Below are 11,198 nucleotides of genomic sequence, written 5' to 3' on the forward strand. Positions count from 1 at the left end.
ATTTGTCCCATAGTATTTTGGCCATAGGTTTCACCTAAATATAACCCATTTTTTGAGTGTTCGTAAATATAAGGTGACTTATGGAGTAAATATAAAAAAATGTTTTATTTGTTTACCATACCTCTCGTTTATTTATATTTTTATTAATTTACCATACCTCTTTTACAAATATGGTATTTGGCCCATAGGATTCACTTAAATAAAACCTCTTTCTTGAGGCTTCATAAATAGAACGAGGGTTATGGACTAAATATAAAAAGAGGTTTTATTTATTTACGATACGTCTAGTTTATTTATATTTTTATTTATTTACCATACCTTTTGAGTAAGTATAAAAAGTCGTTTTATTTATTTACCATACCTCCACTTTACTTATATTTTTATTTGTTTACACCCTTACATGTATATAAGGTGACTTATGGAGTAAATATAAAAAATGTTTTATTTATTTACCATACCTCTCATTTATTTATATTTTTATTAATTTACCATACCTCTTTTATAAATATGGTATTTGGCCCATAGGATTCACTTAAATAAAACCTATTCTTGAAAATGGGCGAATGGATTCACTTAAATAAAACCTATTCTTGAAAATGGGCGAATGGAAGGTTGTAAGTCCTAATTTCAAGGGCTAAATTTACCTTTTTTACCCTCTCCTTTAAAATAAGGTGGGCTATTTGAGGTGATTTGTAAAAATGCACTATGATACAAAATATTCGCCCACTAAAAATTTAAAACCCCTTAATTTCGCCAAAGGGCGAACATTCGCCCCTAAAATTATCCTTGCTTATGCGATGGCGTTATGGTATAATGCGAAGGCATAGGAGGAGGGCGAGTCGGTTATATATGCGTGGAGGCCGACCAACAAACATGGTGAAGTCGACGATGGGTGATACGTTTGAAGGGAGGCCGATTTAAAGTTTTGAAGCATTTACGAAGATGGTTGAAGGTGTGGGCACCTTCGGTTGGGTAGTTGCGACCTCGCCTTACGCTCATATATATATTGAGGAGTGTTGGAGCTCATTTGATAATCCATCGCTCATCGTTTAAACATGTGAAGAAGGCGCAGAACAAGAGTGTGGACGCAACTAAGGAGAAAGGTGCAGATTTGGGTGATGCGCTCTTTCTTGGGGAAGGCCGCGCGAAGGCGAATCGCTTGTCTGGGTTTTGGGTGAAGGGGGTAGGCAAGGTCGCCCACTGGTTGGAGAAAGGCATGCACAGTGTGTGTGGGTGCCCGGTTTATGCGACGACTTGACATGGGTTCTTGGGTGACTTGGGTGAGAACCCGCTCATCGTGCAAGTGTGCATGGTGACTTGGTGAAGTGTTGAGATTGTGGACAAAGGTGTGTCTCAGTTGGAGGCGCCCCTGTGTGGTGACTTGGAGGCACACCCAAGTTGGACAAACAACAAGATCGTGTGAAGAGGTGAACGAAGGGTTGGTTATTCGTGCGGCGACCGTGCAGAGGCGCCGACGAGTTGGGCAACCGAGTTTGCTGAAGATAGTAAATTTGGCTAAGTATGAAACTTGGTGTTTCCCAAGTATACTTGTAAAGCTTGTAAGATTGAAGATTATATAATATATTATCTGGGAAAACTCATTGTTTAGGGAGTTGCCCCTCCCTTTATACTGTGCAATTGTGTTCTTCATTTATAATTAATGATGATAATGAAGGTGTATGGGTGTTCATTGGTATAAAGGAAAACATTAATACTACTTGGTTGCGAAACACAAACTAAGTAGGAAATTGGTTAGGCGTAGTCCACGAACATAAGTATTGGTGAAAATAAAGTGTTCGGTGGTGCCGCACCTCGCCAAGCATGGTTGAAAGACTACCGCCAGGTTGGGGGAGTGACAGGTGGTATCAGAGCAGGCTGATGACCGATTGATGATGAAGTACTGATCCCATTGCACTATCGTGACAGGTGGTATCAGAGCTCGGTTGGAGCTGGTGATTGAAGCTGATTCAGGGTTGAAAAAGCTTGACAGTTGAAGACAGTGAAGCAGGTACTTGCCGGTGAAGGAAGCTGTTTCACATACAAGTGGAACAAGGGCTGGTTCACGTTGCAAGCATCATGGTGAAGCTGTTGGATGGTCAAAACTAGATCGCAAAGAAGAAGGAAGATGTTAGCAATGGAAGCTGAATCTCAGGCTGGGTCTAGTCACGGTGTGAAGGATGCTACTATGGAATTCATGGAAAAAGTGTTGGAGAAGATGGAGGACTTGGAAGCTTTCTGGACTATGAAGATGGACTTGGTCAATAGGGATCAAGAGGCCAATTCGAAGATGAGGGAAGAGATTGATGAACTCTGGACTCAACACGAGTAAACTGATCTTATGTGTACACAACTTGAAGTAAAGGTCAAGGAGGTTGAAGAGGCAAGAGACCAAGGTCTTGTAGAGATTGTGGACTTGCGAAAATATCTTAATGAAGCCAGAGATGAGATCGCGGTGTTGAAGAAGGTCGTGAGGCATAACTCAGGTGGAGGAGTGCCTCATGTGAAAGTCAAGGAACCAGAATCTTATGATGGTACAAGGAGTGCAAAGACTCTTGGAAACTTTCTATGGGATATGGAGCAATACTTGGAACGCTTGGGTCTATCTGATGATGAGACAAAGGTGAAAGTGGTTGCTCAGTTCTTGACAAAGGATGCTAAGATGTGGTGGCGAAGGAGGATGGATCAGATTGCCAATGGCAGTGCTGGTGACATTACTTCGTGGGATGACATGAAGAAAGCTTTGTAGGCTCATTTCAGTCCTCAGGATGAAATGTGGGAAGCAATGATGAAAATTAAGTTCATAAAGCAGACCGGGAACCTTCAAACATATCAGCGGGAGTTTGCAAGTGTGGTTTTGGAACTTCCTGACATGGCGGAGAGGGACAAGGTGTTAAATTTCATTATTGGATTGAAGCCTTGGGCACACAATGAAGTGAAGAGGCAGAGGATTAGAACACTTGAGGAAGATTTTGTTGTTGTGGACAGGTTGGTAGAGCATTATGATGAGACTTCTGATGATAGGAAGAAGAAGTTCGATAAGCCGAAAGAGAAGAAGAAGGATGATGCTTCGAAATCAAATAATAATTCGAAGATGAGGAAAGCCTTGAAGTGTTGGAGATGTCTTGGACCACATATGGTGAAGAATTGCCCTTCTAGACCGAAAGTGGCGGCGATTTCACAATCTAATGCGAAGACTGAAGAATCTTCTGTAGGGATGATGCAGATACTTGGAGCTGCTGCTACTACAGAGGTGGTCTCTCGGAGGGATCCTGAGAGGAACGGTTTGGAGTATGTTCAGATGAAGGTTGGGAATGCTGATATACTCACTATGGTGGATAGTGGGGCTTCTCACAACTTCATGGGTGAAGATATTGCGAGAAGAATTGGGCTGAAATTTGTACTGGTGAAGGCACAGATGAAGACAGTCAATTCTCCTCTTGACAATGTTCTTGGTGTAGCTGAAAAGGTGGACACAACACTAGGTGAGTGGACCGGGAAAGTCGACTTCACGATAGTTCGGATTGATGACTATGAAGCTGTGCTGGGAATGGAATTCATGAAACAATTTGATGCTATGATTGTTCCACATTTGAGGAAGCTGTACATTTACGATGGAAGGGAAGATGTACCCATTGGTGTTCCAACCATTGGAGTGACGAGCCTGATTGTAAGTTGGCAGTGATGCAAATGGAGGATGAGAAGTGGATGGAAGACATGAGTAAGCAGTTGTCTACGGTTGAGACAAAGCTTACCGAGCAGACATTGGTCATCAGGACACTTTCAGATAGTATCTTGGATTTATCAAGAAGGCTAGAAGTGGTTGAGGATATATGAGGCCGAATGTCTAGGAGGAGGATCAGGTTACTTATCTACAGAGGATGGAGATAGAAGATCTTGACAGATGGATTAAGATGATTAGTGAGGGTGAGCCTTCAGGCTCTACCCCCTCCACATCTTCTAAGATGACAAGAAGATGGGGCTCATTGTTAGCTGCTCATGGCAGTGAGTCCTTAAAATAGGTTGAGAAGGTATGACAGATGGTGCAAGGATGGCTTGGCATCAAGCATCATGACATGTTGCTGATGGGATGGAGTTTCCATGGACCTGAGCATGGGAGAGATTCTTGGTGAGTCTGGGATGTCGTAAAATCCAAGATAGACTGGTGAAGGCATAAGGATGGACATTCTTATGATTTGAGCGTGACATTTGAACTAATCACATGACTAGATCAAGTCATGAGGGCTAGCAGTGTACCAGAGAGATGTTGACATCAGGTAGGCAGGAAGGATGACAGTTCACAGGATGAGGACAACACATGATGGAGATGGAAGTTCTACATATGTTGTATGGATGTTTGCAGTATGTGCGGGAGTTGACATCATGGACCAAGGATGAGATAGATATTGATGTTGATCTTGGTGGATGGCTACCAGGATGGTATGTTGTCGAGGACGAAAACGACTTCAGGTGGAGGAGGATGTAAGGACCTGCAGTCCTGAATGCGTTCCACCCAAAGTGCGACCGCAACCGAATGGAGAGCACACATGGTTGGAAGTTGAACGAACAACATAGGAGCGAGCTCAGACTTATGCGATCGTGTTATGGTATAATGAAAAGACATAGGAGGAGGGCAAGCCGGTTATATATGCGTGGAGGCCGACCAACAAACATGGTGAAGCTGACGATGGGTGATACATTTGAAGGGAGCCCTACTTAAAGTTTTGAAGCGTTTGCGAAGATGGTTGAAGGCGTGGGCAGGTCGGCTGGGTAGCTGTGACCTCGCCCTACGCTCATACATATATTGAGGAGCATTGGATCTCTTTTGACAATCCATCGCTCATCGCTCAAACATGTGAAGAAGGTGCATAACAAGAGTGTGGATGCAGCTAAGGAGAAAGGCCCAGATTTGGGTGATGCGCCCGTTCTTGGGCAAGGCCGCACGAAGGTGAACCGCTTGTCTTGGTTTTGGGTGAAGGGCGCGGGCAGGGTCACCCACCAGTTAGAGAAAGGAGTGCACAGTGTGTGTGGGCGCCTGGTTTGTACGATGACTTGGCACGGGTTCTTAGGTGACTCGGGAGCGCCTGCCTGTTGTGCAAGTGTGCACGGTGACTTGGTGAAGTGTTGAGATTGTGGACAAAGGTGTGCCTCGGGTGGAGGCGCCCGTGTGTGGCGACTTGGAGGCGCGCCCAAGTTGGACAAAAAACACGATCGTGCAACGAGGTGAACGAAGGGTTGGTGAGTCGTGCGGCAACCGTGTAGAGGCACCGACGAGCTGGGCAACCGAGTTTGCCGAAGATTGTAAATTTTGCTAAGTATGAAACTTGGTGTTTCCCAAGTATACTTGTAAAGCTTGTAACATTTAAGATTATATAATATATTATTCAAGCAGACTCATTGTTCAGGGAGTTACCCTTCCCTTGATACTGTGCAATTGTGTTCTTCATTTATAATTGCCAATGATAATGAATGTGCATGGGTGTTCATTGGTATAAAGGAAAACATTAATAATACTTGGTTGCGAAACACAATCTAAGTAGGAAAGTGGTTAGGCATAGTCCACAAACATAAGTATTGGTGAAAAGAAAGTGTTCGGTGGTGCTGCACCTCGCCAAGTGCGGTTGAAAGACTACTGCCAGGTTGGGGGCGTGGCAGATGGTGTTTCAAGTGAGATGTTTCTTATTTTTATTTATTGTAAGAGTGTATTATAGGTTTTCTATTAGTGTTATATATAAATGATTGATTTTTTAATTGGAAATGAGAAAATTATTATTAAAATTTAGATATAAATGGTATATTTCATTAATATTAAATTTATAATAGAAATAGAATTTGATAGGTATAAAATTAAAGTTAAAATTAAAATAATAATCATAATATTATTTTTTTAAATTTAATATTTAAGATTAGTTTAGTTGTTTGTATAGTCTTGTTATAAATTTCATATATATGTTTTTTTTAGTTTTAATTAAATAATATATATTCATTTTGTTAGTCTTAATTAAAAATATTAATAGTTTTATTTTCATTCTGATTATCTGGTTAGTTTTTAATATTATAATCTACTATAAATGAGATGTGATAAAGATATTTCATTTTTAAATTAAAAATAAACAAAATATGTGAATGTCTATCTTAAATAATATATTAGATAAAATAATTTAAGAAAAAAAAATCTTATATTTTCTTTATAAATATTACAATTCAAAACATAAATAAAGTATTTGAATATGTGTGTTCATCATTATAAAATATTTTAATGCTAAAAAAGAATGTAAGTAATTAAAAGTAAAATAATTGAATTACTTTCTAATAAAAGGGACATGTAATTCATTCAATTTTTAATAGAAAATTGGAAATGTAGTATTTAAAAAAAATTGATAATTGTAAAAATTTACAATATTGGTGATAAATAAAATATTTCACTGTGCAAATTTTAATAATATTGACATATATAAAATATATTAATAACATAAATATATTTTAATATAGAAAATGTGGTTCATAAATCAATTTTGCTTGCCATATTAAATAAATTATTTCATTATCAACCATGCTTATATCTATATATTATATAAAGCAAGTAAAATAAATAAATTATTATGATTAAAATATTTTAAAACACATGGAAAAGATAGAACATGGATCTATCTCACGATCAACTGGATCTTCTGGAAGACCCTTGTTATGCATTAAAAAAAACATTCAAAATGAAAAGTTGTTATTTATTTCATACAATATTTAATATTTATGTTATATTTCTAATATTACAACATATGAAATAGAACCATAATCAAATTACATCATATCAAAGTGCATATATATACCATAATAAAATTTCACTTAAGTTACAACCAAAATGTCATTCCAATGATGTAAAACATGCAATAATTCTAATAAATGTTAGTAAACCATGGAGAAGCATATAGGATCAAAATCTAGCCACAACTCACCAGAGGAAGGAGAAAGTGTAGTAGCAAGAAGGGGACAATGGTAAAGGACAAACATAGAACTCAACCTAGAGAAATAGTGGTGGCAATGATTCCTTTTTTGAGTATTTTCATTGTGTAAAACGAGGGACATGACACTCCCCTCCTAGGTTGTTTTAAGAGCTCCAAAGAAACTAGGCTCCCTGACCGCCCCTATAGCTACCATACTAGAGGCTTGAAGACAACCTTAATAAGGACAAAGGTTACCAGATCAATGTAGATAGAAGGACTCAGTGGCTCGAGAACGTTGGGGGCCTATTGGAGCCCATAAATTTTTTTGTGAAATTTTACTACAATAATTAGGATTTTCTATTGGTAATTATTGTAATTTGGAAAAGTTGTTACAACTTTGTCCTAACCTTGGAACTTGTTATCAAATTGTTAATATGTATTCTCAAATTCAATCACATGAGAATCAATATATTCTCATGATGATCTTATCATAGTAATCTAAAATGATAAAGATGTGTTCTTTCTGTCCGTAAGACATAGACATACAGAAATAGATAGACAATGATAGAGAGGGGGAGCACCAACATTGTAATCCTATAAGTTTCATTAAATCTGAATCATTTGTGGCACCACACGTTTTTGTTAACTAACGTGTGTGTTGTGTAGTGTACCATCCCCTATTAGGAAGGAATGACCCTCCTTCTTAGCAGGGGTCATTGGTTAGGAAGCTACTGTAGTTGTTTGATTTATTTCCTCTTAGTTATAATTCATGCGTGATTGCTATTACTGTTATAATTAGTCTTTTTCATGCTTTAATGATGGCAAAATTCTAACCTCAGTATTGTGCAACAACATAGGTCCTGGACCGATCCCTTCATTAGTGCCACAATTATTTAATTCTTGTTATAGTTTGAAGGTGTTTTCATTTGATTTGAATGTGTGTTTCAACATTTGTTGAGAGAATGGTTTCCAAGGATGTTGTTATTTTTTGAATAAGAGTGACAATGTGACAGAGTGGTTTTATTATGCATTGTGTGTTTATTTCTTGAGAGTGTGAATAAGGTTTGAGAGTGTAATTGCTAGAGTGTTGAATTGCTAAGAGCATGATTACAAGGATTGAGTTTGAGATTCATTAGTACTAATCACCATTTTCCCTTGCATATATCTTTCATAATATCCTTGCAATAACAAAACCTACCCAGATTGACAATTAATGTGAAGACTTGGAACCATTGCTCTAAATTAAAAGGGCAATTGTTCTACCCAACAATAAGTTGAAGAAAAACCTATACACATCTTTCACATAATGCAAGTTGAAGCAAAACTTGGAATGAAATTTGAAGAAAAAATATTTAAGGGTCATAGTAAACATATATTAATTCAAAAGTGTGTAAAATAATTAAATGAATAATATACAACTTGAATCAATCAGATTTCCCAATAAATGAAGTTTGGCCATGCATTTTAGTGAAGCAAGGAAAGTTTGGCCTACTCCACACAAATGCATGCCCAACCTTCACTTCGAAGCCAAATTGAATTATTTAACTTGGAGAGTGTTTTTTTACTCATAATTAACATTAATTTTACACATTGAAATTTCTATTGTGCAAGAATATGCCAAATTAGATCAATTTCGTAGGGTTAAAGTCAAGGTTTGTGTGCCTCAAATAAATGCACAAAAGGACATATAATTAATTGATTATGCTATAATTATCATTCCAACCTAAATATAAACATTTTATGCAACATATCATAATAATTTTCTTAAAGTAAATGTTATACATTGAAATACCATAGTGGCTCACACGTTATGCTGATTTTAATCGTTGCATTCTGATGGGCGACAACTTTGGGGGGAACCTCGCTCACGAAGTGGGTTTCCACCCTCTGGAAATGTTGGTTGATTTATTTCATCCTCTCTGAATTCAAGGAGATATTTCCATACACCCTAGTATTGTGCGATTTAAGAGAAGCAATTCAAAGATGGAGATTCAGTTTGGTTCTGCATTTTTTACTTTGGACATGGTCGATAATTTCTTGGAATAGTCTGCATTGGAAGGGGTCACTACCAAAGATTATCCCATCACAAACCCAATGGGGTCTCATGCTCCACCCCTAAAGGACTTGAATTTTTCGCGCATGCTAGTGGCCATTGCTGATGAAGACCTTATTCATGATACACAAATGGAGTATTTCCAAGCAATGAAAAGCGTTGGTCATGAAGTGGAGGTATTTATTTCTGAAAATATTTCCCACAGTTTCTATCTCAATGAGATCGCTATCAAACATGATCCCAAGACGACCCAAGAAACCTAGAATCTCTTATAGGTCATGGACGGTTTCATCAAGAGTTGATTATAGGGTGTTTTCTCCAACTATGTTATGCATATGAAATCAATGCACACTATAAAATTAAATTTAAAAATGTCAAGCCTAAATTTATATAAGTAATATATTTAAAAATAAGAATATTTTTATATATAGAGATGTGAAATTTATATAAATATAAATAATATTATTAAAAAATAGTATAGACCAACTTGAACTCTAAATTCCTTAAACATGGAGTGGAATCAAATCTTTAGAGGTGCAAATATTCTTTCAAGTTTTGCACTAAAAAATGAGTTTGCGTCATAAGAATTTAATCGCTCTCTGATAGATTCTAAATTAATATGAATCTATGTTGATATATCTTAAAAAATGTTTGACTTTCTAAACTATTAATATTTTTGATAAATCAATTACTTTATTGTTTTGAAGTTTAAACATCCAACAATTTTCAAATTATGATTACTTTTCAAAATTATTAAATTGTTTTCAAAGTGAAAATACCATTGGCCCAATTTATTTTGAAATAATCTATTATAAAATTAATTTGTTTATAGGGACTAAATGTGCTATACAGAATATGGCTTCTCGTGGCTAGGGTTTCCCTAGCCACCATAGGTTTTTTTGTAGGTCTAGGACTATTGCTTCGATTCCATTTTTTAGAGACATTGTGGATGTCTGGATCATTGAGAAGTGTGTGGCTTCACTACATTAGACCTCTCGAACTCACAACTTTATTTGTTTCTGCTAATGATCATTTGCGTTTTTCTAGTGTGTTTGAAGAGTGCCTTTGTTCAATGTGCTTTGGAGGATGAGGTTGCATTCAGAGCCATAGTGTAGAATCAAAATCCTCTAGGGAATTATTATTCATGCATAAAAATTGTGAAGAAACTAGTTGACATCCTTACAATGGAACTATCTCCTTTGGATAGACGAAAGAGAGCCTTAGCTCTCTTAGAGAAAGTGTTGGTTTATGGGATTATGGCCGAATCCAAAATTGTTTGAATCTCAGATAGTGGAACAATGAGCCCCGAAGCTTCATCGTAAGGTAACTTTAATTGTAGTAGGAAGGAGATTCAATGTTTTTTTGTTTCTTAATAAAATGGAAAGATATTTGATTTTTAGTTCATAACTGTATTGCATGGGGTTGAAAGGCTTCTTTATCACTCCATGTACTTTGGATTTTAATCCATATTCTGAGATTATGGTCATGTCGACATGGGTCTATCTGTCACACTTCCCTCTTCATATCTAGGGGCCTAATACTCTAAAATCCACTAAAACAAGTTGAGCCACTATCTAGGTAAAGTGGAACCAAAAGGAGGTCAATTTTATTGTGCTTGTATCTATGTTGAAGTAAAACTCAATGAAGGTTTATCGAAGGCCCTAAAGGTAAATCTAGGAGAATGGAGCTATATCCAAGAATTGGACTATGAGCAGATTCCTTTCAAGTGCAATGATTGTTATTCTCATGGGATCTTTGCAAAAAACTACCTCCAACAAAAAAATATGAGCAAGCCCAAGCCCTTGTTTCTAAAGAGGCTAGTTTCCAACTAGAAAAAAAGTGAATATGGAATAAAAAACAAGGTTGTAGCGCCAAAGAGTTCTATTGAAGTAGATCCAATGCCAAAATTTTCCTTTAGCAAAAACTCGTTTGAGGCTCTTCAACATCCAGAACAAGATGAAGATTCCCTTATGGACCAAACCCCATATGAGGATAAGGGAAATATAGAAGTGACAATGGAAAATGAAGAGCAAGTCCCTTCACGAGTCGAACCTCTAAGCTAAGAGTCATATTTTGAGAAAAATACATTATAATTGACACCCTCTCATCTTGAAGAGATGAAGAAGTCTACCTGCACTTTTTACTAGAAAGCTATGACAATTAGAGTAGCTCATGCAAAACCATGCACGAGTGGTAGTGCTGAAAGA

At 37.2% G+C, this 11,198-nt stretch overlaps 1 pseudogene; it reads left to right on the forward strand.

Moving 5' to 3' along the window:
• Window positions 1–942: 942 nt before the first annotated feature.
• LOC149239181 (strigolactones hydrolase CXE15-like) lies at window positions 943–9,254 on the forward strand (annotated as a pseudogene).
• The last annotated feature ends 1,944 nt before the right edge of the window (window positions 9,255–11,198 follow it).

Source organism: Pinus tabuliformis, chromosome 8 (genome assembly GCF_031772625.1).
Source record: "Pinus tabuliformis cultivar Carrire ecotype Pingquan chromosome 8, CPIR1, whole genome shotgun sequence".
Classification (NCBI taxonomy): domain Eukaryota; kingdom Viridiplantae; phylum Streptophyta; class Pinopsida; order Pinales; family Pinaceae; genus Pinus; species Pinus tabuliformis.